This window comes from Zeugodacus cucurbitae, chromosome 2 (assembly GCF_028554725.1).
Source record: "Zeugodacus cucurbitae isolate PBARC_wt_2022May chromosome 2, idZeuCucr1.2, whole genome shotgun sequence".
NCBI lineage: Eukaryota > Metazoa > Arthropoda > Insecta > Diptera > Tephritidae > Zeugodacus > Zeugodacus cucurbitae.
Window position 1 is genome coordinate 25930222 of NC_071667.1, and position 27372 is coordinate 25957593.

Sequence of the window (27372 nt, forward strand, 5' to 3'; positions counted from 1 at the left end):
CAAAAAATTTATTTTTAATGAAAATATCTATAACTCGAAGCCTCTCTAGGGAAGTTTAACTCTATTTTAAAACTGACGAATTCAACCTAAATAACTATGCCGCCTTTTAAAATCTCAAAACAGGAAAAATAGATTTTGTCAAAATAGTGTTTGAGGAAACACTCATAACCAAATTCAATAATATTTCCAAACCCATTTTTCCATGTTCAAACTTTTAGAAATCGAACACTTTATTCATTGCCTTTTCTGTGCGACAGACTCCTTCCGGTGTTTTTCGATGCACGCTGATCAGAAAAACGGCTTACTATATTTTGAAGGATATACATTTATTCAAGCTCACTATTCGCCATAAAAGCTTCTTTTCCGAAAAGTTTCCTCGAATGTCATTATAATTGCTTGGTATTTCGTCTATTTCGTACTTTCCCTTTCGCAAACGAAGTGTCTCGGGTCACTAACTTTCTGACTAACTAATCGAAATCAATAGCATAAGACGAATATATATATTGTTTGTTGTTGCTGTGTTTACATGGACCACACCTTCCGAAAATCTTAATTAATTACAACTCAAGTAATATTTACAACTAAATTAAAGTTAATTTCTGCAGTTTAGTTGATAATTTCAGCAAATTGCTGGACTCATTGCTGGTCTCTACTATTTAAACAAGTTTGAGTATGTTTTCTGTGAGTATAACTGAGCGTCTAAATACCAACATTTAGAATCGCATTTAAGCCTTATGGAAATACTCACATAGCATTCCCATAATGGCACACATAGATCCCGAAATGGTATGGCTTTGCAAACACTAACAAATACATATCTTATATACGCACACACGCTTACGAACATGCCATCAGAATGGAAATGCTCATTAGGCTCAAGACACAGGAGAAAAGGACATGCCTGCACACAGCTCCTCAGCGAAAGGCAGGCAGCAATAGCAACACTGGGACAATAGATGACTCGCCTATTTATAACCAAATGATTGGGAGTCAGAGTTCATTGAACGTGTGCATGTGTGTGTGTGCAAGCTTGGCAATGCTTGTGTGTTAATGAAAAGGAAGGCTTTCGACAGCACAACAATAACAGGAGCAACAGCAACAGTAATTAATATTAATTAGGAAGGAAGAAAGGAAAGTTTTGCGAGACGAACTTCGAGGGTGAGCCGAGTGTGAGCGAAGCGTTGTGGAATTCTAAAGAGCATATGACATGCTTGAGTGAATAGCGCAATGAATAGTGGAAAATCTGTCAGAGCACAAAGCATATACTACACTCGCATGCATGACGCGTATGTGCCAATGTGTGTTTGTATGTGTTGGAGCATAATGTGGTTTCCTGGTTTTCGAAAGATAAAGGCAGCGAAACAGGATGTGGTGTATTAGCACAAAGGCAGTGACGCAAGCTCGATTACAGGCCATAACAACATTTCAATATGAGTTTGCAGAATTTTTAGGGCGCGTCTAAAGATCTGTGCGTCGGCGGAGATGACCCAGTAAAAATAATATTGGATTCATAAAAAGTGATTCACCACAGCAAATGTTCAGAGCAAATTCTATTCTAGTAAAGAATATGGAAGCTTAAGGGCTTTAAAACTATCAGAAAGCTGATATTTTGTATGTTTGTTGAAATTCCTAGGCGACTTATTAACTAGGTTAGGTTAGGTTAGGTTAAGGGGTAGATCTCCGCAAATGCAGAGAATCTCACTGAGACAGATTCGACGGTCCATTGTGACACCCGTAAAAAGCCGGCAAATGTCGATTCCAATCACTTCGCTGGGTTCGCAGAAAAAATGCCTACCTTTAACCTAAATCTGGCGAATGCTGGACATTGAAGGAGGAAATGCTTGGACGATTCCTCTTCGCCTTCCTCCAAACAGCTTTAGCAACTAGCGTCTGACATGATCCCTAGCCTCACCGCGTGTGTGCCTATTGGGCCAGTAAGCACTCCAATGATCGCGGAGAAATTAGCCTTACTGAGCGACAGTAGCTGCAAAGACCGTTTTCGATCCACGTTACCTGACCTCGTTACTGCGCAGGTGCTGGTTGTTCTCCAGAGCTTGGCGATCTCACTGAAAGACAATGTGTTCAGCGCTCTGGAGCAAGTGGACCACGAACTGCTCACACGTTTCCACTCCTTCGCCAATATTGCTAGGGTATTCTCTCTTTTAAGCTGATCCGCTTTGCAGTTTCCAGCGATTCCGCGGTGACCGGGTACCCACACAAGTGGGATTTTGATGTAGTTCGAAGGTACTGATATCGGATGATCGGAGTGAATACACACCTCTCTGTGTGGATAGTGCACTTCGAAGCAGTATATCTACTGCTACTTAGATGGCAGCTACCTCTGCCTGAAAGACGCTGCAATTATCTGGCAGCCGAAAACTGGAGTTAATTGAGAGCCTCTGACAGAAAAAACAGACTGAAGCTTTTCTCACTCTCTCCTCAGTGTTTGGCTTCCACGAGAGCTTCCTGTCTAGAATAAGCCTCAGGTATTTCACCTTGTCCACTGGTTGCAGACTGGAGCCTCCCAATGAGGGGGGAGTGCCGTATGGAATTTTATACCTCATTGAAAATAATACCAGTTCAGTCTTACTAGGATTAATGGCTAAGCCATTTCTTTGCGCCCAGCGGGTTACTGTGTTTAAGTGACTTTGAGTCATCTCATACATAGTGTTTAGAAATGTTCCTTTGATAAACAGAGCTACGTCATCCGCATAAGCTATCACTCGATAGCCTTGAGGTACAATTATACATGTTACCCTCGAAAGCTTACAAAGCTCCTACAAATTGTAATGCAGATTTATTCACATTATAAAAAGCAATAGTTGTAATCTAATCTAGTTCTTTGAAAGGATCAAACTTCTAGTCACACATTTTATCTTGGATTCTGAAAGAAATTTTAAAATATCAGTAACCCACCACTATTTTCGTCTTATACAAAAAGAACTTGCCTTTATATATATTCTTCTTATTGGAATTATAATCAGGACTTCAGACCGTACACGAAAATAATTATAGCTCGTGCATCTTAACTAGGCTTGTCTGTATGGGCTGCTATTTATTTGATCTGGACAATTCTAAATAACTCAAAACAAACATGCTATAAAAAATAGTCCCGTTCCTAAATCCACTAGTTCAGCACCAGTCTGTAATCAACGAATTCCACAAATTGCTCCACACTCTCTCATTTATAACTACGAACACTCTTCGCGACTTTACGCCAAATTTCGCACACAATATGTCAAATTTGATATTGCGTTCCTGAATCTGTGTTCGACATGCCACTATATGTGTTGGCATTGATGTACATATATGCCTTGAGGATTGATTCCATATTTACATGCTTGAGTGCCAGTCAGTCGGTCATACAAAGCACTTTATCAATGCCCACCTAGCAAGCAAAGACGAATACGCACATGTGGCAGCGACGTGTGAACCCACAAACATAATGGTATATGATTTCGCCGCAAGAAGATTGTGTGGGCAGCGAAAGCAAGGAGCACAAATAAATAATAATAGTAATAAGAAAGAGTGTGTTTGGCAACTTCTATAGTACAACGATTGTTGCTTGTGAAGCTGACATTCAAAGGTTGGTTAAACGCATATTGACGAAGGAATGAGCATACAGAAGTTAATCCGTTAATATGTGCATAGATCAGGTATACACAACAACAAAAGCTGTCAAACACCCCAATCACATCTGGCAAAGAAGATGACGACTTATAACGGCTTTACATATGAATTTTGACTTTCAGCATCCTGATTATTAATTCCGTAATAATACAAAACCATTGAAATAAGTATATAAGCCTGAACAAACCTTTTTAAGGACTCTCTTTATAATTTCTAACTCATTAAGTTAGTTTAGTTTTATTTTTCCTAATATAAAAATCTATATTGAAACTTCCTGAAATTAACACTAAAGTTACAACTCTGCAGAATTTGAATGTAGTACCTCCTGTTTAGTAGAATTGTTTTGAAAAACCTTAGCAATTCATGGTAACCAAATAGTTATGCATTTGATTATATACAAATGCGGCTTTAAACCAGAGAGATGGGTAAAGATAAATAGACGCTGTCTTCTAACTACAAATCTTGAAGAGTGTCAGATGGAACAAACAATTAGCCTAATCGAAATGATTTGGCGGAAAAAATACACTTTGATCTATTCTACCAACAGAAACTGGTATAAATTGGTATAAACTAAACGAAATTACTCTAAATCTTGAACTATCGATATCTTCGGCTAACTTCGTTTCCCTACAGGGTTACATATATGTATTATATTTATTTCAAATCTACTCTTCCAACGACAAACAACAACTTACAAGACTTTCACATAACCTCACTTAATCTGCTTCTTGCTATTTTATTGACCTTGTGACTTTGCCACCTTAATTGCATAAATACACGCACACTTAGAACATAATACAGGTACACGGCATGTTTATACATGTACGAGTATAATCAGTTAGCTCACTCTCTTGACTTTGGCTTAAATTACTTTTCAGCACGCACCAAAGGGAGTCTACGACTGCAACTGAGAGCTGAAATTGTGTGTTCAGAAATTGTACAAATAAAATATGAAACATAAATAGGAAAATCGGATTTTTTTCCCAACACTTTTGTTTCAACTTTCTATTTCGCCTTGGAACAATTAAATGGTTCACTTTTGCTGTTGTTATTAACAACACCTACATATGTACTATATACAGAGGAGTGTGTTCATTCTGCTTTTTTTCTTCGTTTTCTGTTGTTTTGTCTTGGAATTTGGCTTGTTTTTGTCACCATTGAACATGTTGCCCCTCAGGCGTACAACACAAAAATGACTTTCCTCCTGCAGCACAAGTATATGAGCGTATGTATGTGTGTGTGCACTTAAGCGCGTGTGTTTTTATGGCTGCTTGTGCTTAAGCAGATTTACCAAGACACTTATGCGTAAGCATATGTGGAGTTATGTTCTCTGGCATGCTGCTGTTTTTGTTGGTAGACAGCATGTTGATACAACTATAACAAATATTATTCGGCTATAAAGAAAGTGGAGCAGAGCAATTTCGAGGTGTAGTGCAAGTGGTGAGCATTTTAGTGTTGAACGAGGGGAACGGAGGTGGTTGCTTGATATTATGGCTTACAGGGTGATTCAAATAAACATATGTATATGAATAAATCATTGTAAAAATACATAGGAAATCTTACAGAGATTGATGAGCTAGGTTATAATTTTTACACAATGTACCCAAATAGCAGTTGTTTGTAAGTTATAAAAATAAACGAGTTAGGATTATATATATTATATATCAAAATGATCATAATGACGAGACGAGTTGAAATCCGGATGTCTGTCTGTCCATCTGTCCATGCAAGGGATAACTTGAGTAAAAATTGAGATATCTTGACGAAACTTGGCACACTTGGCGAAAACCGAAAATACATAAAGTGGCGCAAACCAATAAAGCTATATAAACCAAACTATCTGCAGTTGTTTCCATTACGTACCACATTACACACCATAACCACCTCCGATACAAAGGTTGGGTTGAAAATTACTAGCCGCACACAGATTAAAAAAAATGGTAAATGGGCATCGCGTTGCCCACTTATGAGCCAAAAATCATATCTCAAAAACTACTCGACCGATTTCAATGAAATTCGGTACATAATATTTTCTTGACACCCTGATAACACGGATGAAAAATGGGCGAAATGGATTCACAACCACCACTACTTTCTATATAACTCAATTTTGAATTCCATCATGATTCATTCACTTTATAATGTATACATAAGGAACCAATGAAGATATTGGAATAAAACTTGGATATAGTACCTTGGTGATGAAAATTAGTGAAATCGGTCCAGGAATTACCTCAGCTCTCATATAATATATAGTATTATAATTTTCGTTATTATATTGGACTTTATGCCGAATATATGGGTCAAATTATGTCATATTTATAAAATTACATCAATAAATTGCGAGAGAACAAAATGTTCGGTTTCACCCGAACTTAGCCTATCCTTATTTGTTTATTTTCAAATCAACTATTATCTAAGCTTATGTCGTCCACATGAGAGATTTGGATAGTTTACACAGAATAGATTTGTTTTCTAATTGGAATCTTATGATAAATAGATTTGTAAAAATTTCCAAAAATATTTATTTATTTTATACATATTCTCATATAAATATTAGATCCACCGTAGATCTTACGGGACAAGAGAATCAAAGTTGTGTATTATTCATCAAGTGTTGTTTTCCTAAACACTTGCATATTTTCATACCTAAACCATCTTCAATTGCAAATACATATATATATGTATTTCACATGTTCATAAATCTTGCACATGTTTTCACTCATACTCTTTCGTGAGTATGCGCAACATCAATTGTTATTGTTATTGTTATTTTATTATTGTTCAAAACAAGATATCTACGTGTCATAATATTTACGAAATGCCCATGCATCTGGAAAAATCTCTTCAAGTTTCTCTACTCTAATGTGTGGTAGTTTTGTTGGCGCTGGGGTTTACGTAACTTTTATGCGATTGTTCTTTTATCATTTATTTACATGACATTATTAGATAAATATTTGACTTCTTTGACTGTGGTAGCTTTATGCCAGCAATCAGTTAGTGTAAAGCAAATGTGTAATGCATATTTCGTGCTTGACCAATCAATGCGTATGATATGAATTATGGCATTTGTGGGATGTGTTTCAAATTTAGTGGTATTAGATGGATGATTGGTCGAAGCGACAGCTGTATTTTACAATACAAAATCAGGAATATAAGTTTTGGTAGTATAAATACTTTGTCTTTTAAAAAATTGAAGCCTTTGCATTATCCTTTTACAGGGATAATTAACTGAACTAACTCACGAGGTACTGACTATCATCAGCTGAAGCACAACTAAAGATATATTTTAAAATAAAAATACAGTACAATAATTAGACTTGACCTCGGTCGTATACAACCAATTCTCAATAATAAAGCTATCTTATCTTACTCGGAGCTAATCGAGTCCTGTGCTCCCTCACGGAGCCTTAGGATACTTTATATATATATGTATGTGCACATATATGTACACATCCTGTATGTATACAGCGGCTACGCTGGCTAGGTCATGTGGTTGTAGATGAAGTTCTGAAAGAGTTCAATGCAGTACCCGCTGGAGAAGGCGCGGAAGAGGACGACCTCCACTCCGTTGGAAAAACCAAGTGGAAAGTGACCTGGCTTCCCTGCCGTCAGAAAGCAAGAAGCAGAAATGAATGGCTGATGGATTCGGCTATAATCTCTTAAGCGGTTCCTACCCCAAATATATGTATATGTATATATACTCGGATCGACTTCAAAATTAAGGACAATATTCCAGAGATGTTATAGAATTTATTAGAACAATAAATAAATCAATTTTTTGAAGCCGTGACGAGCCTTCTTACATCGAACTTATTCGTTTATCGAAGCATACTTTTAGGGGCAAAGTTACATGTCACAAACTCGTTGATAGTTTCGATATCTCAAAGAGAACGGTTAACAAGTGAGGAAGAGCTAAGTTCGAGTGTAACTATACTCTCGGAATTTATTTATTTGATTTTATTAATATTAATATAACAATTTGACCCACATATTCGTCATATATATGGTATAAAATCCATTGAAAGTTGTAAGCCCTAATATTAGGTATAAGCTGAAGTTGCAGCGTGCACAGACGGACGGACAGACATCCGGATTTGAACTCCACTCGTCGCCCTGATCGATTTGGTATATATAACTCTATATCTCGTTTAGTTTTGGGTGTTACATACAATCCTTGTGTGAACAAAACTATTTTACTCCTGTAGCGACTGTGTTGCGAGAGTATAAAAATTTAAAAGTTCATAGAATATAGAACTGAGTTCATTCTGACTCGTAAATCAGTATTTTCGGTTCGATTTATGGAAAGAAGTGAAATGTTAAAGCAAAATTGAATATTTCTTAAAACGTTGGCATTTTTGTTTTCTCAGAAGAGTAAGTAAGTAAATATATTTAAAAATATATATCAAAATTTTCACGCTTACTTTACTAGTACACCAACTCCTAGTAACACCACTATCACTTGCACAAAAATCCACTCGCAACCCACTCGTTTCATTTAATTTCTAATCTGCATTCCAACCGAAGCTACTATTTCAAATAACACATGTATTTGCTAGTTATTAAATAGTTTTATGAAAATCCACAGTGAAGCTACCGAGATTTAATAGACTCGTGCGAATGTTGCACCATTTCTGTCTGGTGATATTTGTAAATACCCGTAATTCAAGTGATAAGCCACAGATGGGTACAAATAACATTTATAAATGTTTACATGTAATATAAGTATTGTAGGTACATATATATGGGTGAAAATAATACCATACGAACACTATAATTAATATAAATTTGTGTATAATTTTAGTTTCACTGTGAATCACATAGTTTTGAGAAAGGATTGTGTATAATTGAAAATATGTGATTTCATTTTAATAAAGTTTCTACAAATTTTATTAAATTTCAGAATAAATAGAAAATAAAATAATTGGATATTTGATAACTTTATGCTTTATTTTATTACAACTACAACTACAAATTGAAATTGTGCAAACAATAACGATATACATATCTGTTAAAATTTCATACTTAAATATTAGAATTCAAATTTTTTTTATTGATTTGTTGTTTGTAAGATTTAAAGAGTACCCTATAATCACTGAAGAGGAAAAAGTATACCGCTCTCTAGAAACTAACATTCATACTCTTACGTCTTCAGAGCATATTTACAGATTTTAAAATACTTCGCTAAAATAGCCCAAATCCTTTAAACAGTATATTTATAAATATATTTCATAATTAAGTACCTACACGTGATTGCCCAAAGGAACAAACAAAACAAAATTATGCAGGCCAACTCAAAACCTGCGATAACAAAAAGACACGAAAAATTCAATCGAAATTCACTCACAATGTGTCAGCATTTCGTTTGGCAAGTGTATGCGTTAGGGTGATCCGGTATCATTCGGTTCAACACAGTTTATCTTAATTACTTAATTAATTAATCTAAAGTGCATTAATTTCAGACTTCCAAATCAATACAAATAAATGCTTCTCTCGCCGGATTCAGAATGAATAACGAACGAACGGGACGAGAGGTTTATTAAGTTCTTCGGAGAACAGTTCAGCTCTTAATCTATATGCGGATTTGAGCTTATTGATTTAGATCTCATAAGGAAAAGATAAAGTAAAACAAGAGACTAGAAAGCCAAACTAGCCTGGCTGCGGTTCTAAGAAATTTTCGTATTTATTATTTCCAAATTACATTATTTAAAAAAAAAATCAATTAATCTTCATTAGTCATTCCAAGTTCTGTAATTGGATCGCAAACGAAAGAAAGTTATTTAGTTAAGTTATTAAGAAGCTTGACTCTTAATAATATAGAAAGAAAGTATTAGTAACAATTTGGCGTCATTCATTGGTAAGCATTTTGAGCTCGACAAAACTTAAAGAACCCTTCGAGTTTTTCCAACTAAACAAACTAGTTCCAGTGAGAGATCAGTCTTAGATATATTAGACTAAGAAAACTATATACTCTAACTAACCATCCTTTACGAAAGTGACCTCTTCTCATTAGTTATCAAGTTGTCAAATTCAACATTGATTTCTAAGTGATGGTGAGGATTCATAAAACACTACTCGTCATATCCATACTTTTAATTTGGAGACTTAAAGCAAAAATATTCTGATTCTAAAACAATTTGAAAATTTATGTATTAAAACAAAACCAACTATCTACGCAAAGTGAGACATGAAATGAAGGTACTTCGGGTCTTTATCGGTGTCTTAATTAAAGGATAAACAAGGGATAGTGAATTAATACAGGTGTGTGTGTCTATAGATATGTTGGTAAAACATGCCAGCACGTAGGCAGTTTTATTGCCGTTGTACACATGTTCGATGATAGTGTGCAGTTCATAACGGTAAGCAGAAATCTGCAAATTTTATACATACATACATACATAAATGTATTTTTAACTGCTTGTATATAGGACATATAATATATATAAATATAACACACAATGTAATGTTAGCTGTCTACATCTCTATTTATCTCGTTAGCAAAACGTGCAAAAGACAAGCATTTAAAGAAGGAACATATAGATATAAAAATATGTATTTATAAAAGCATATGCTTGTCTCTTTACCTAAGTAGTCATACAGTAATCACATACATTTATGTTAGCACAAACCTCTTACGCGGTAATTCCATCGTGTTTCTTCATAACCTTATTCGTACTCGCAGCCAGTCAGACATGCCATTAGAGCACACATTTACAGCGTGTGTGCGTATGTGTGTGCAGAATGTGCAAATCGATTTTATTCTATTTTTGTGGCCATAAAATTAGTCTCGTCTCTACCCATATCGCTTGTTCTTTTCCTTAACAAGAATTTAATTTCGCCATGAAATGCTGCAGGTAACTTACACCCAAACCATTACGTGATATACTCGTATATGCATGTACATATGTATGTAGCTATAGTGATTTCGTTGAGAATTCGCGACGAATTTCATTTTTGCAAAGCATATGCTCTATTGTTGTTGGTTTCAATGTAAGTTGCATGTAGAATCTTTTATAGCGTGCTATTTATAGATTTTCATGCTTCTCTCGAGCCATTAAACCACTTCTCGCCAGGTTTTAAATATCTAAGAAGCTGATTTCTTTTCTCAAATAATTGTTAAAGAAATCCCACGAACAAAAAGTTAATAATAACTGGTGTCATATCATCTTAAGAACAATTGATACTAGTTTATAAGTTAGTTTGATTTTCACAATTTGTTAGGTTTATTCGACGTTCTTATATTTCGGTATCCTCCAATCAAGCTCGGCTCTTCAAGTTCGATTTTCACATGATTTTCAAGTATTTTGACTGTCTCATATTTCATTTATAGTAGTTATGAGATCTTATTATCGACATTCTACTTGTTTAAGAACCTACTATGTCAATCTGTACTCAGATACCATTTATCATAGCTTAAAAGTTTTAAGCTAAGTTAGTCTAACAAACCGCAATTCTAGTATACCAAGGATATCTAACAAAAGCATAAAGTGCAGAACTGTCTCAGTTGATATTAATTAATATACTCGCTACTGTTTTGAGTAAAAGTAGCACTTAAAGCTCATTTAAGCACACTAATAAATACACATACGTTCGCTGGAGGCGTTTAGGTGAAATTGAGCCACGTCACGTATACGCACCTCACTCCATTGGGTAAGGCAGCAGCTGCCACGGCTACTGCCAAAGCAAAAACCTTTACACCTGTTCAGTGTGAGCGTTTTTACTACCACACAGATATTATATTCAATGCGCGCTAATATGTGTAAAGGCTGCAAAGCCTTGTAAGTTCAAACATAGTTTCTGCCAAATTTTTCGAGATACATACATATGTTTTTTTATTCAACCGGTAACGGCACTAGTCTGTAATTATTTACATGAAAATATATATATATATGCGTACATTCATCATGTTCACAGCAAGTCAGCTAGTCCCATCATAAGTTATATACATATATGCATTACTTAAAAATTCGATCCGTCCTACTAAAGTCTGTTTTTCTCAGCTCCTCTTCTATTATTTTACTCTACTCTTTTCCTTTTGCTTGAGCATCCATTAGACAGCAGTAATTAGCTGCATAAGATTTGCTATTTTTCATGGTTTTTCGCCTTATTTCAAGCTTTTAAGCATTTGTAAAATTTCTCGAGCATTAAACATCTTACACGGCAAAGGATTATGTAAATTATGCAAAGCTCACTTTAGTTTAAATATTCCTTAAATGTGTCATATTTATTTAGTTCTTTTTCAGAGATATAGCTAAGTGAAGAATAAAGGAGCGTGCTTTTGAGAAAAATACTGATTAGCGTTTGTAAGAATTTTACAAATCGGCAAATGTACGAAGATTATTTGAGATTTGAATAGTTTGCAGTCGCAGATCTCAACCCAAACTTATCAAGAACTAAACATTCTTAAAGCTTGAAGCCATCAGACTATTCTCTCAGTAGCCGTCTCTATATTACCTTAAACTTTGGGTTAACGGGTTTTTATGTTGATCTATCTATCTATCTTAAATCGATAAGTAGCAATTTACTAGTAGTAAAGCGCTAAGTATTGGTCTCATCAAAATTACCTAAACTCGACTGTCTTAGTACAAAGTCAATAAAAAGATAATGTCTGGAGAAGACTACTCTATAAAACTGATGTTCATGTAATACTAGTTATTTAAATTGGCTTTTAGACTCATGTCAGTTTTACTAAAGGCTTACCTGTTTCTACCACGCATATCAAGCGGAATGAAAGATGTATGTGACATACACGTAGCGCAGTTTTAGGCGCCACGATGTCTCTTTGGATAAATTCATATTTCTACACAAAAAAAATATATGTACATACTTATTTCGAATACATATATTTATATATATTATGAATATAAAAAACTATTTCTAAGAGTACTATGTAGTCACTTAGAACTGGTGCATAAGGGATGCCAAGTGGGTCAGTTAATCAAAGTATATATATAGTTGAACTTCCAGAACTAGAATGTCTATAACGCGAAGTCTTGAATTGGCAATAAAAATGAAATTTCGTACAAATTACCTTCCGTAACTCGGAAGTCTCTTTAACTCGAAGTTTGTAGATTATGGCGATTTGAGTTAGAGAAGTTCAACTGTATAATATAAATATTTTCAACGTTATTATGTTTTTCGCGGATTTCTAATTTAGTTAATTAAATTTAGAATAAAATATACGGTTAAAACTATAAATTGAAAGCCCTGTGTTGAGACAGTAATAATTCCAAAGCATATAACTGCACTAGTTTTGAACTAGCTCGATTTCTCGATTTACAGCTGTGTCTAAAATAAAAATGCAGAAAATATTTTGTATCCTTGAATGTAATTTCACAAATATTTTATGCTTACATTTACGCCTGCATATTTTCAAATACATTATATACATACCTACAACCGCGAAAATTCAGCAAATAATCAAAGTAAATTTTGCGGTTTACCAGCACTTCACCATTATCATATTTATTACATTTCCATTCATTATTTTTATCCATAATAACAAGTGATGAATATTTCAATGTCGTAATAAAAAGTCACCGCAATGACATTTTTGCCTTTATTGTGTAGGTATTTTTGAGCAAATTATAAAATTTTTTTGTGAACAATTATTAATTGCATAAAATCTATTTTTAACAGAATTTGAATTTTTTACTGGGACACAGGGTGTTCGAAATACTAAAGAAATAAAAGTATAACTGATTTTAAGAAATTTTAGAAAAATACTCCCTTCATAGATGAGGCTATTGGTAATGCCTAAAATTAGCAGAAATATAAATTAAGTATAATAAATATAGTATTAGGTTATAAGTTAGTCAAATACTTAATGATCGCTCAAAGATTGGACCATTGACGTGGCAACGCACAAAATTTCCCAACATTCCATAGCTAGTGAACTGAAGCTAGGGTACTGAACTAACATAATATTTCCATAACATATATCATCACCTTTTTCATTGTAGTGATATCTTCCTTCAGCACCCTTTATTTAATGCCTTAAAGTTTCACAAATATATTTACTTAGCCGCGGTACCGTTAATTCTTGCAAAAAAATCATGCAAATCTATAGAAATCCGAGCTTTGAGCATGAATCAAAATGCGAACATTGAATCCGACTGCGATTTTATATGGAAAGACTTTGCTAACCGCATACAGGAAAATTTAAAAATAAATCTCAAGGACCACACAACCGCTACAAATAGTCCATAGACTCGAGCACACACTTACACTTTTATATGTATATATGTATTCCAATACAGCGATGCAGTAAAATTGTGCAGAAAAAGGGCCAGGGGAAAACAACGAATGAATGGTTATGAAGAATACAAGAAATGGCAGAATGAAAATTCGAATTTATTGAAATACCCATGAAGGCCATTTTGTGTTTTATTTTATTCTTACAGTTATGTGATTTTGTATGTATGTATTTTTTTGCCCCAGTTTACCGGCCATTCAAGATATATTTTGGAAAGACTGCATTTTTCATTTTTTTGTAAAAGCGAAACACCAAAATCGAAAGCCATAATTTTCCTTTTAGCATTTCTTTTTCTTGCTTTCTGCTCTTCTCCCTCTTGGCGTCTCGCCACTATCATTTTTACTTTATGCATCGGAAAAAATATATTCTCTTTTTGCACATTCATTCGATATTCATTTCCTTTGCTGGAAAAAGGCCAAAGAAATCAGTTTGACAACAGCAACATATTTTCTGTTGCTGGCATCGCTGAACGCTATACTGCTATATGCCGACCTAACAGGGCTAAGTGATTTCAAAGTGATTTTACTCAATAATAAATTTGTGCTGTAACTAGGACTTTTGTTTTTTCTTTTGATACTGCATTTCAAGTTCTTTTCAATTTGCACTCGACCCACATTTTTACCCCCTTTCACATGCTGATTACTGCGACTCAAAGCTGATTACTTTGAAATACTACTTCAATACCATATTTCCGAGCTGCGCTGCTTGTGAGAGCATGGGTGCAATACATATACTCCACAGCTTATATACTCGTGCATTTGTAGTTATTTCTAGTAAATAACAATAAAAAAGTCGGTATACTTAATTTCTGAAGGTAACTCTATTAATCAACTCAGGAGTAACTGGTTAAACTAGGTTAATAATAATTTAAAACTGGAATACAAAATGATAGTGTTTTATGGTATACGAGTATATATAATAATGATACATTAGAAAACAAGGATATATACTAGCTTTCTTATAAATAAGTCTAAAATATTCATTAGTCATAGAGGGGGTTGCTTTCGAAAATGGGCAAAATCGGTCTACTGCCACGCCCACAAAATGGCGGAAACTGAAAACATGTACAGTGTCATAACTAAGCCATAAATAAAGTTATTAAAATAAAATTTGGAACACGGGATCGCATTAGGGAGGGGCACATTTGGATTAAATTTTTTTAAGAAGTGGGAGTGGCCCCGCCCTCAAATAGGTTTTTTGTTTTTATCTCGCAAATCAATAAAGCTATATAAACCAAACTTTCTGCAGTCGTTTCTTTTAGACACTTCTTAATGCAGTCCAAAAATTAAAGAATCGAATAATAACCACGCCCACCTCCCATACAAAGGTTAGGTTGAATATTAGTAAAAGTGGGTTAACTCGCTAAGGAAAAACGTCAGAAATACTAAATTTCACATAAGAAATGGCAGATAGAAGCTGTACTCAGATTTTTTTACAAAATGGAAAATGGGCGTGACATCGCCCACTTATGGGTCAAAAACCATATCTCAGGAACTACTCGACTGATTTCAATAAAACTTGGTTTGTAATAGTTTCCTTACATCCCAATGATATGTTGTGAAAATAAGTCAAATCGGCTTACAACCACGCCTACTTCCTATATACCAGAACTTTGAAGAAAATCTGAATTGTTTACTTTACAATATATTAAGTAAGCACTAGTGAAGATATCGGTGCAGAACTTTGCACAAATACAAAATTTATAGTGTGGCAGCCCCATTCTAAAAATCCCCGAAATCGGACCATAGGTTTTCAATGCTCGATATATCGAACATGAGGACGCTCCGACCATGACCAATAGAAGTATTTTTCAGCATCATCGCCATATAAGTGCAATTACTGCGCTATGTGAGCTATAGGATCTAGTTGTCCGATGTGGTCAATTTTTTTACTATATATTTAAAATATTTTTCTAGATTTTGGTGAAAATTTCAGACCGATATCTCAACGGGAAGTATTTATGACCGCGCCTTCATACAAGCCGAACCACTGTGCAGTGTATCGCTCAGTTGAAATGCTGTGTTATACTTTTGCGTCTCAAAATCTTGTTGAATGTTCAAACTCATTAGTTCGTAAACAATTTTAAAATATTGATTCAAGAAAACGCAACTTCTAAATGCATAGTGGGAGTTTCGAGTCTAAATTCAGAATACTAATTCTGATACTAAACTCACGCAAAATTGTATTCTCAGAATATATCGGTATAAAAATAAATGTTTCAGATATTTGCTGTTGTTAGACATACGAACCGCCGACTCAAAGCCAAGCCACGCCACGTGTCCCCATTGTTCACACTTTCACAAAACACCGGCAACACAACCGCCAACCCAAACACCAAAGCAATTCATCACAATCTCACCTTCGCAATATTGACTTTCAGTTGTCGTGAAAATTCTCCGAAGTTCAATGCCACAAAAGAGGAGAAAATGAAACGGCGCTGCGCTTCAGTCATTCTTACTAAATTAATTAAAATTTCAATTAAGATGGTTCACTTGCAAAGGGAAGTGTCAATAATTGTTTAAAAAATCAATGAACCGACAGAGCACGACGGCGCGACGTAATTACATGCTTCATTTAATTGCCTCTCAACTTTGTTGCAGTTAAAACCCAATTGGCGAAAGTACAAAAAAATGAAAAGAAAGAATTCAATAACAAAAATTCTTCAGCAAACGCAAAACAATTAAACGGCCTCTGGGACAGCGCCGCCCAATATTCCAAAGTACAACCATGCCGCCTTTTAATATGTAGGCCTAAGCAGTGCTCGGTAAACATGAGTTGTATCCGCAGAGCGTCCTTAGTGCCTCATGCTCCATTTTCTACTTCACAATGTCGGCATATAACGTCCCCATACACAATGTCAATACCGTTGTTAGATTTCTTTGCATTATACAGTTTTCCACTGCGCAAAAGTTGCCTGTCGCTTGCTCTGGCTTCCTTCACTGGCTTACCTAATATAGCAAGTGTATGGGTATGTCTTGCCAATGGCATCACAATTACCTATTATTATCCACAGTAGAGCCAGGCGGCGCACTGCAGGCTCGCCCAACAAGCCTTTACTTTGTTGAATTTTCATGCGGCAACAGAGCGACCGGCAGCCAATGAAAGCAAAAATTTAAATGATTACCAAAGGAATTGGACATCTGCACCCATCAAGCGCCGCTATCAGATGAGCCTGATACAGATATACAAATATGTATAGTTGAAGCGAACAATGCAGCATAGAAAGCAATGACTTAATGGTACCATAACTTAGTTGTAGTCGAAGCATAGGCTTATAGACTGGTAGTTCGTTCGGTTCACTGTTGGCAAATGATTTAGGTCAAATGCTGCTGCTTTTAGCATGGTAAATTTGAATAGATTTTACAGTTGGATGGAAACTAAATTTATTTATGGTAAAAATAGGTGGGTATACTAATTAGTTATTATTCGTATTATATCTGCACAAATCCTAAAGGAGAGTAATGTCAGACACCAAAAGCGTTTTTCTCTTAACTAACTTAGTCAACCTTAACATCTCTTAGTAACTCTGTAATGCATAATGTCACTATAAAAATTTACTTCCAAATAACTTTTTGTTAAAACCCTGCTTAGACGAGTGAGATTAGTTTTATTTTGGTAATTTTGTATTTAGAACTCTTTAACTGAGGAGAAACTTTTATTCAAGATGCAAACTTCTAAAGTCGGTCTCACCTACAGTGGAATGGGGACAAGTAGGAACACCATTATCCTCTTGCAACTTTCTTCTGGCTAAATGGATCTCTGCTGAACTGAGCAGTTGCTGGACGGTCACTAGCAATTGTATCCTAGATCCTTGTGGCCCAAAGTAAATCGCAAGAGGTCAGGGGAACTCTTCGCCATCAGCTAGGTCAATCATTCCCTAGTCATAGGGGTCAAACTAAAAATCCAACGGATGCTAGCTGCAAATCATGCTTGATGAGATAGATAGAATCTTTCCAACATTTTCTTTTGGAACGCTCCACCTTTGCGAGATTTAGGCAAAGGTCCCTTGGATCTCACTTTTTTGAGCATCGTCGCGAATTAGCGGATATAGAAAAAAAAAGCTCTGCAGATGCACTTTGTGGATTCTTAAATTTAAGTGAGGGGTATCACAGAGGACTGCCCTCAATAGCCTAAGTGTGTTTCCTTTTTTTCAAAGAATAGCATTCATACCTAACCTAACCTAAACTTCTAACAAAATCCAAATTGGAATCGAGCTCTGCACTCAGGAGATCAGGATTCAAGATTTATCTCCGTTAGTATCAACTACAACATATTATCTTTATGTGACTCTGAAAAAAGATTAATCTCATGAACAAGTTGTACTGAATATAATCGGTTGATGAGCGTCGCCAGATTCGTAATGACGTAAAACTTTTAAAAGGTATGATGAGAAACTATTCGAATTAATTAAGTTCGGTTATGGTATCTGCCTACACTTACGATGAGCAACTGATGAAACTTTACTTTACACAAGCAGTTTACATAGTCAGCAGAGCAGAATGGGTATTTCATTTCATAGGAAACTTTAAACTTACTTTCTAAAATAATATGAGAGCAATCTAATAATAGATCTCCATACATTTTTGAAACGTTTAAATAACGGAACTGTCCACCCAAACTTCGTAGCAATAGTTGTAGCAAAAGCGATTGTATGAAATTATTTTTGTTGTCGATATTCATTTGAATAGGTGGTACTGGCATTGTTCTAAAGTTGCTTGGCTTACGACTGGATTACTATTGCCGCCAAAATGCATCTTTACTGGACCGATGAACGCGATAAATAGTGTTTGGAAAGTTTTCAAGTTGATCCTGCTGCTATTGCCGTGCTTTCAATGTGAGCCAAACTGCTATAGCAGACGCCAGTGTAAACACACACAAATTGTGGAGTGTAAACTATGCAACTAAGCGCCACTTGCAAGCTGTTCTGAAGACAATAAAGGCAACAATAACAATCTCAAGTTGGGGAAAAAATGTGTTGTTGGCCACCAAGTGGAGAGTCTGGCTGCAGAAGAAAGTGTAGAAAATGAAAAAAGTTCTTGACGCAAAAAGCGAACGCCAAGCAAGCCAGCGAAAGTTGCGGTTATAATAAATGAAGTATGCGCGCTAACGGGATGCTGGGTAAATCATGAATTGTGCGGCCAAAACTTTGGTAATTATAAAAACGCTACCGTTAACCAATGTGACTGCAAAGCTATGTAGAACACGCCATTCGCGCTCATCTCCAGTCGTTGTGGCAGTGAAAAGCAATTTGGTTTATGTCGTACATATTTTACCGTTTGCTGGCGCTATGCTCTCTTCTCTATTCTACGCTTATTTTCTTATTAAAGTAAAAATAAAGTGGGCTGGGTTTTTTCATAGGTGGAATAAGTTTTTGTTACAGTAAATCATATTGTGTGCGCAGCATGGATGGTCAAGAAAAGAAAATCTTGCAAGAATAAGTATTTAGAAGCCATAACGAAGACAGGTGAAGAAATTCAGAAATTAATTTAAGTCACCGTTATAAGAGTAATCATTCTTTGAGTTGTGGAATGGAGAATAAGTGGTGAAATAACTTGCCTTTCTTATTTGGCTGCTTCGGCGATTTGTCAGAAACTCCAATATGCCACAGATATTTCATCATTTGACGATGGGTCTTCAGATTAGGTAAATATTTCTTTAACCAATTGAGTTAAATCGGCCGAGTTACATCCAGGCAGTTATGAAAAAAGTGCATACTGCATCAGCATCCTAAGAGCCCTCATCTGATCACATGATTCTCCCACAGAGCAATCTTGAAGCTTACGTACGGTTGTGCAATATAATTCTCCTAAAGGCCATCCTACTTGACCTCACGTCATTCATCATTGTTTAATTACTGTATCTAGTATTCGATCCCATTACAGATACCGAATATAAGGACCTAAGAACATTTGGCTAATTCTTTACCGCAATTATCGGTAAATCTAATAAGGTACCTATTTACTAAAAATGGGTAAAATAGGGTCCAAAATGTTTTCTAGCCCCCATACATCTAATATTAAGTTTTGTACACATATATATATCTTAGCAGAATTAAATAATTGTTTTGTATATAATAGTTAGTGGCAAAAATGAGTTAAATCTGTTCAGGAATTACCCCAGCTCCGAATTATTCTATATAATGATGTTATTTCTTTAGGATTTGAACCTTCTGTTCGAAACCAGCGAACAAAGTAAAATAATTCCCATTTATTAATTGCTTTTTTCTGTATACTTTGCTTCTTCTTTTTTGCTAGTCTTTCATCATGATCATAGTCAACCACAATTGACTAATTAACGGAAATAAATCAATTGGTAATTCATTATAGGCCATCAATTTTATGACAAAGGCATCCAGCCAATGATGCTGGAAATTAAATTGATTGCAAGCGAACGGGCAGACACACACACAACCGCAAGCCAAAATGAAATAAAAGAAATTCTCTGTAGATGTGAAAAATCAAATGTCCGCATTCGCTGACGGTGAGCACAAATCAGAAGTAAAGAGTCAGCAAAAACACCCACAACACCTGAGCCGTCGCATGACATTCGCCACCGCTGGAGGGGTAAGCTGAAACCTGAAGCCGTTATTCGTTAAATTTCCGTCACTGACTGAAAGATAACATTACTCATCCATCACACCAGCCGCATCAGCCCAAATGGCAGCACCGTCAGTCGGCATGGCAGTTAGCCAGTCAAGCGCAATGTCAATTCTCCCGACGAAGATGTGATGCGCGCGATAACGGAAATACTCAAGAAATATTGCGCCACGCCGTCTTGTTGTTGTTGTTTTTGTGCCGCCGGCCACATTGCAAATATTTTTGCAATAAATATATTCCGTTATTTATTTATTTATTTACTTATTCACTTATGTAACTATCTGTTTATGGCCTAATGGCTGGAGGGGAGCATGCCACTTGGCAGATTGCCACTAACCGTTACATTCGGTTATAAATATTTATACACAAAATATGCTTGCTTCCAATTCAATAAACTCAATGGAGTTTTGTTTGTGCAACAATTTCTATGCGCACATAGGGGCACACATGCATTGTTGGTAGATGGAGCAGCATTTCAGGCACTGATAATATTTTCACTTTTTCGTTTTTTTTTTGTTGCTGTACTCTCTCCCTTTGGTTTTAGTTTTGCAATGCCTTGCAACGTTTGTGGCAGCCAGTGTTGCCACACACACATATATACACTTGTTGTTTGGTAACATTTCTCTGCATCAAGCTTTTTAGTGGCGCTATTGTCTATCGATTTGTAGTTAATCCGATTAAATTTATACAATCTGCGGATTTCATATGTGCTATTTCGAGTGGGTTATGTATTATTGCATTACCTTTTGAACGGACGGACAACGTAACTTTGCAAATAAGTTTAAACAAATCCTGTTATTATTTTTTCAGTTCGCCATGTCAAAAGACTTTGCTTAGGTAGTCAATTTTATTTACATATCGATTCTATCCTCAATTTACCAAAGAGACGTTCATGATGTGGTGTAGTTGTTTCAGTAAGGTTCGATGGCTGTTCCCCAAAGGGAAACAAACTTAGACTATTGCGGACAGTCCTTTGTGATGCCAAGGATCCTCCAAACAGCTTCTGCAGCTAGCATCCGTTAAAATTGTGTGATCCCATAGTTTTACGTGGACTACTCTACTTGGCGGTTTCATTATTCTCTGAAGCAAAAAAAAAAAATAAAAAAAAACGATAAATTTTAAAGATCCATCGTCGGAGTCGATGGTACTCTGACTGCAATATCTCATCTCGTTAAGCAACTAACTAACAACACTTTCTAAAGATTCATACTGATTTCCTCGTACAAAATAAAGACATTTGTAATCTGTATGAATTTTACACTGTATATAAACACAACTCACAAGAGTATACATATATCTGATCCGGTTGACCACAAAATTCTACAGAATTATGTGTTTAAGTCTGGACAAACTGTTTCGACTACCTTATCTAACTTAATGTAATCTCCTGGAGGATGTTTGAAAAGCATTTGAATGGGAGCTATGGGAAATTATGATCCGATTTTAATCATTTTGAGCACAGACCACATTATTGCAAGGAAAAAATATTCCCTATTAAAAATATTACAGAGATTTACCGATATTTTCGGTAACAAATTAGCCACTGGCAGTGAGGTCTTCATCTTCGATATCTGGCGCCTTGATTTTTAGTTGAGCGATGTCAAAACCAATATTAAATCATCAACCTCAACAAGCCTTTTTGTGTCCATATTATTAAAGTACTTCATCCCAACTCCACCCCTATTTATTCACTCCACTTTTTATTGTCACCATTTCATTCGAACGTAATGTCTGTTGAATAAACTTTATTTCACCGAAAATCGCAGTACAAAAAGCTTATTTTATTATTTTGCCAGCGCAAATACGTCGTTGCTCTCGATAGCAAGCAACCTACTGCTTTGGCAAGAATATTGCCTAAACTCCATAAGAAACTAAAAGCTCTCAAGCTTAGAAATCTTTCATTCAACTCCCCCACTACTCGGTAAACATTTCATACTCTCCCTTACAATTAAAATCCGCTCAAGCAATGCACCACCCGCTCTGCCTTTCCCCGCTACCAAGTGTAATTAAACATTCCACAGGATGCTGTTCCCCTTTGGGCGACGCAAAAGTGCGCTACAATTTAATTTCTTATCGTGATTTTGGCGAAATGCTGAAATGCTTCATTCACAATTCCGGCACCTTTCAATTTCCACACCGCCCCTCCCAAGCAGCAGGCACCCCAATTTCCTGTGCCGAAATTTATTAGATTACTTTGCGCCATTTTGAGATGTTATTTATTTGTGCTGGGGAATTAGCGTCAGTATATTAGCGCAAATTGTATTGGCCCTGTGACGCGTCAGACAACTCATTGCAGCGCAAAGCAGCGTCTTTGTGCGAAACTCACTTGTTAGACTCGAGGTAGCTGCGACGCTCTCTTCACAAACATTGTTGATGCCTCGCCCTCATCCACAATTACCTGCGGTTCCAGCTGCCTCATTCATTCCGTTGATTTAACAAATTTTGTTTCAATTATTACACCTCCGTGGATATTTTGAGATTTTCAGCACTGCCAGCCCTGGTGACACGCACTTTGCTGGTGTCTGTTGTTTTCCTTGCGTTTGTTATTGTTGTTATTTAATTTTCATAAATTACATCAGCGAATTTAATTGCGTTGTTGCTTGTTTACTTTGGTTATCATTTACTAATTAAATACGGAAATTCCCTTCGTCTTTCGCGCATTTGATACTTTGGCTGGTTTATCCTTTTAATTACTGCCCCATTAGCGTTAATCAATACATACTTACTTGCAATGTAGGCAATGGCTACGGCGTATCAAATTCGAACGAGTTCTGTGATTAATCGAAAACGGCGGAGTAAAATATTTGTATATGTATTTATTAAAGCAGTATATTTTCTCTTCGGGTAAGCTGAATTTGATTTCTATCAACATGTTTTATATAAAAACATTTTCATATTTTAAATCAATTCAAACAAAATTATTTTTTTAGAAAAAAACTAACCTTTAAACAAGTGTGGAAGGGCTAAATTCGAACATTTTGTACTCTCGCAATTTATTGATGTAATTTTATTAATAGATCACACAATTTGACCCATAGTATATGAGGGCTGAGCTAATTCCTGAACCGATTTCACTCATTTTCACCATCAAGATACACTCTACCCAAGACTATACGCTCACTTCCGATATATGCGGAATAAAGTATTTTTTGAAAAATTTATAATTAGATATATGGGAGCTAGGGGAAGTTATGACCCCATTTTAACCATTTTTGGTACAGAGACACACTATTTGAAATATATTTAGATTAGATCAAAATATCAGAAAGATTTACCGATATTTTCGGCGAAAAATTACCCTCAGGCGGCGTGCACGTCGCAGCTGCGATATGCGATAAGAGCGAAGCGTAGAAAATTGATACATGTAATTTAATACAAGTGTGCATGTCGGAGCAGCGCGCGAACTCACTCTTTGCTGGCTATCATCGATAAGAGCGTAGAAATTGTAGGTCAGTAAATTCTTCGCTCTTATAGATGATGGACACGGAAAACTTAATAAGTGCAGTATTTTTGAAACCAGCAATCTGGGATCAAAAAGATCCAAACCACCACAACAGGTTCGTTTTGGATAAATTGTGGTTAGAAATATCCACACAATTTTATACAATATTAATATGTTTTCATGAGTTTTATTGTAAAATTGTTACTTTAATATGAATTTGAGCTTAAAGTGCATTTGTGTTGTCTTTTCAATAGTAATTTGTTGATGCCAGATGCCAATTGATTTCGCCAGCCTTGCTGCAGTCGATCCGAAATTTGAGACAGAATGTAATCGAATGTATCGCTTGTCATTCTCATGTATTCGAAAAACTTTTTTGGATCCTGTCTCAAGCTACAATAAAAATGAAGAAATATTTTCTTCTTCAGAATCACTCATTTTTTTAGCTGTTCACTATACAAAACTTAATTTGCAAATGCAATTTACGCTCTTATCGCAGCTGTGTTATGCACCCCACACAAAACTATAACTCGACGCTATGCTCTTGTCGCTGCTCTTATCGCTTATCGCAGCTCCGACATGCACGCAGCCTTAGGCACTGAGTTCATATTGTTCGATATACGGGATCTTCAAAAGTTATAGTCCGATTTTGACAGTTTTTCCACAAGTGACGTCACAGCTCAAACACAGTATTTGTGTAAAGTTTTATTCCCCTATATTCATTGGTTCCTAATGTATATATTATAAAGTGAAGAAGAATCAGATAGAAATCAAAACATAGTCAGAGAAGTAACCGTAGTTGTGAGCCGATTTCGGCTATATTCCATACGTATTATATAACAAATTTCATTCAAATCGGTCAAATAATTTCTGAGATATGGTTTTTGACCCATAAGTCGGCGACGCCGATGTTTTCCGTTAGTGATTTAACGCACATTTAGTAATTTTCAACATAACCTTTGTATGGAAGGTGGACGAGATACCGAGTTCACTTATTTTTATGGCTGGTATGATGAGGAATGTCGTCTCGCAGTGGAGAAAAAACAGACTACATACCTCGGACTGTTGTGATCGAAGAGCTGAAGCTGAGTTTTCGCCATTTTGTGGGCGTGGCAGTGGTCCGATTTTGCTCATTTTCGAAAGCAACCTTCCTATGGTGCCAAGAAATAAGTGTGCCAAGTTTCATCAAGATATCTTAATTTTTGCTCAATTTACAGCTTGCACAGACGGACGGACGGACGGACAGACAGACATTCGGATTTGAACTCCACTCTTCACCCTTATCACTTTGGTATATATAACCCTAACTCTAACTCGTTTTGTTTTGGGTGTTACAAACAACCGTTATGTGAACAAAACTATAATACTCTCTTTAGCAACATTTGTTGCGAGAGTATAAAAAGCTTGACAAGCTTGCCGACAAGGGTAATGCTCGAAAATTATACGAAAAGATCCGGCGACTAACAGAAGGTTTCAAGACCGGAGCACACTACTGAAGGACCCCCAGAGCTGATATAGTGATTGATGCCCAGAGTATACTGAGTTTGTGGAGGGAACACTTCTTCAGTCTGCTGAATGGTAGTGAACACCAAGATATGGCGAACCTCATTCCCCAATCGACGACGATGGAACAGATGTTCCAGGTGTTAGTAATTAGAAGTTACGATAGGTGTGAGCCAGTGGCGCACACAGGAAAAAAATTTTGGGGGGGGGGGGGGGGGGTTTAGGTAAAAAAACAATGTTTCATTATTTTATTCACAAATTGAAGTCTAATCTTCTTTTATTTTGGGCCATAATATTTAAAATCTCTTCCTCCGTCACGTCTATATCTCTATGGATATTCAAGAGAGCCATTCCGTTCAGGCGTGCTTCTCCAGTTTTATTTCTTAAATATGTTTTAAGCCTGCGCAGTGAGGAAAACGAGCGTTCACTTGAAGCGACAGATATAGGGATTGTTGCTCCAGTAATTAAAAAACGATGCACTGTTTTGAAAATTTTTGCAACAATTCAACGCGTCTAAAAAAGTTTTGGATCTCTTTGTTTGATTTAACCAGTTCCTGAAAATATATTCAAAATTTTAGTTAGAAAATATAATCTGAAGAAAAGATTTTTAACCTTTTCCACATTCTAAATACAGCAACGAAATCATCCGGATCTTCTACATCAGCGGACCATTGCTTTTCTAAAACACGAACAATCTACGGCATCTCAATAACGTCAAGATTTATGCATTTATTTGGCAAAATGTTTTCAATTTTGGAAAGCAGCTCTCGATGTTTTAAAAATCGTTCATTGATTTGGTCCAAAAAATGATCTAAAAACGGTATATAAATTGATCTGCGGTAATATTCTTCCGGTTCGCCTTCATAATTGTCGCGATTAGTTTGCCGATTTCTAAATCTAATTCTGCGGCTATTGTTATAACTGATTCAAAAATTAGTTTAAACGATTGTTCAGAATCCTTACACATTTCACTAATTTCAGCATACAAATTATTTGCATAAGCAACGCAGCTGCTCAAATCACAGTCTATTTGCTGCAAACATAGGCTTATGTGTTTTGATAATGCAAAAATTGGCTTTAGTATCGCCATAGCAATCACAAATTGAGGTGATTGGATTGCAGTCAACAAAGCATGTGGCTTTGATAAATCACTTCTTAAATTTTCAGTATCAAGCTCTTCCAACGCTGTACAGATCAATGGGAATAAATCGTTAAATAAAGAAAGAGATTCTAAATGCTCCACCCAACGTGTTTCGCAGAATTTAAGTAACCTCACTTGCTTTGAGTTTGGAAAGCATTCAAGAATAAGATTTTTGAGTAGTGTGCCTGTCTTTAGTTGACATCCGAAAAAGATTTACGGTCTCTTTCATGGAACCAATACAATATCTTATAGCAGGTATTTTGCAAGTCGTTGCGATGGCTAAATTTAAGCTGTGATTAGCACAGTGCACATAAAGAGTTACAATGATTAATACGAGACAAGAACAAAACACACGTACGCACCAAGAATGATAGAAGACAAGATTACGACAGGCTGAAGCGTTCACGACCCACGAATGGGAATAGGCAACAGAAGAATTGTCAAATGGAAAACGGAAATGTGAAACATAGTGAACCAAATTGAATAATGTGCAGATAAAATATCACAATGAACGTAATTCTTAAAATCTTCATTTATAAAATGATCCAATATAATCATGCATATTTATAATTAAAATTATATGTTTTGTTACAAAAAGTTCTCCATTTTGCCAACTTTTTTGTTGGTTGGAAAAGTGAGAAAAATTCTTTATAGACGACTTGTTTGTACTATTGTTGTTTAATTCCGCCATTGCGGACTTCTTTTTCAAGTTAATACATTTTTCAAATAGAATTTTAAATAATAATTATGCACTAGCCTTGACTTCAGCTCTTTGTTTTGGTTTTATTGTTTTGTACCACCGTACAAT

At 35.8% G+C, this 27372-nt stretch overlaps 2 protein-coding genes across 2 annotated transcripts in view; one reads left to right on the forward strand and one right to left on the reverse strand.

Annotated features, from left to right (window-relative positions):
• Positions 1 to 13243, reverse strand: part of Orco (odorant receptor coreceptor) — an 85492-nt gene extending 72249 nt beyond the window's left edge. Inside the window, exon 1 of the mRNA XM_054225238.1 lies at positions 13024 to 13243. The gene's annotated coding sequence lies outside the window, so the exon portion shown is untranslated. The remainder of the gene's footprint in view (positions 1 to 13023) is intronic.
• The window catches only part of LOC105213126 (ras-like protein family member 10B), a 124588-nt gene that overhangs the window by 31996 nt on the left and 65220 nt on the right, over positions 1 to 27372 (forward strand). The window lies entirely within an intron of this gene.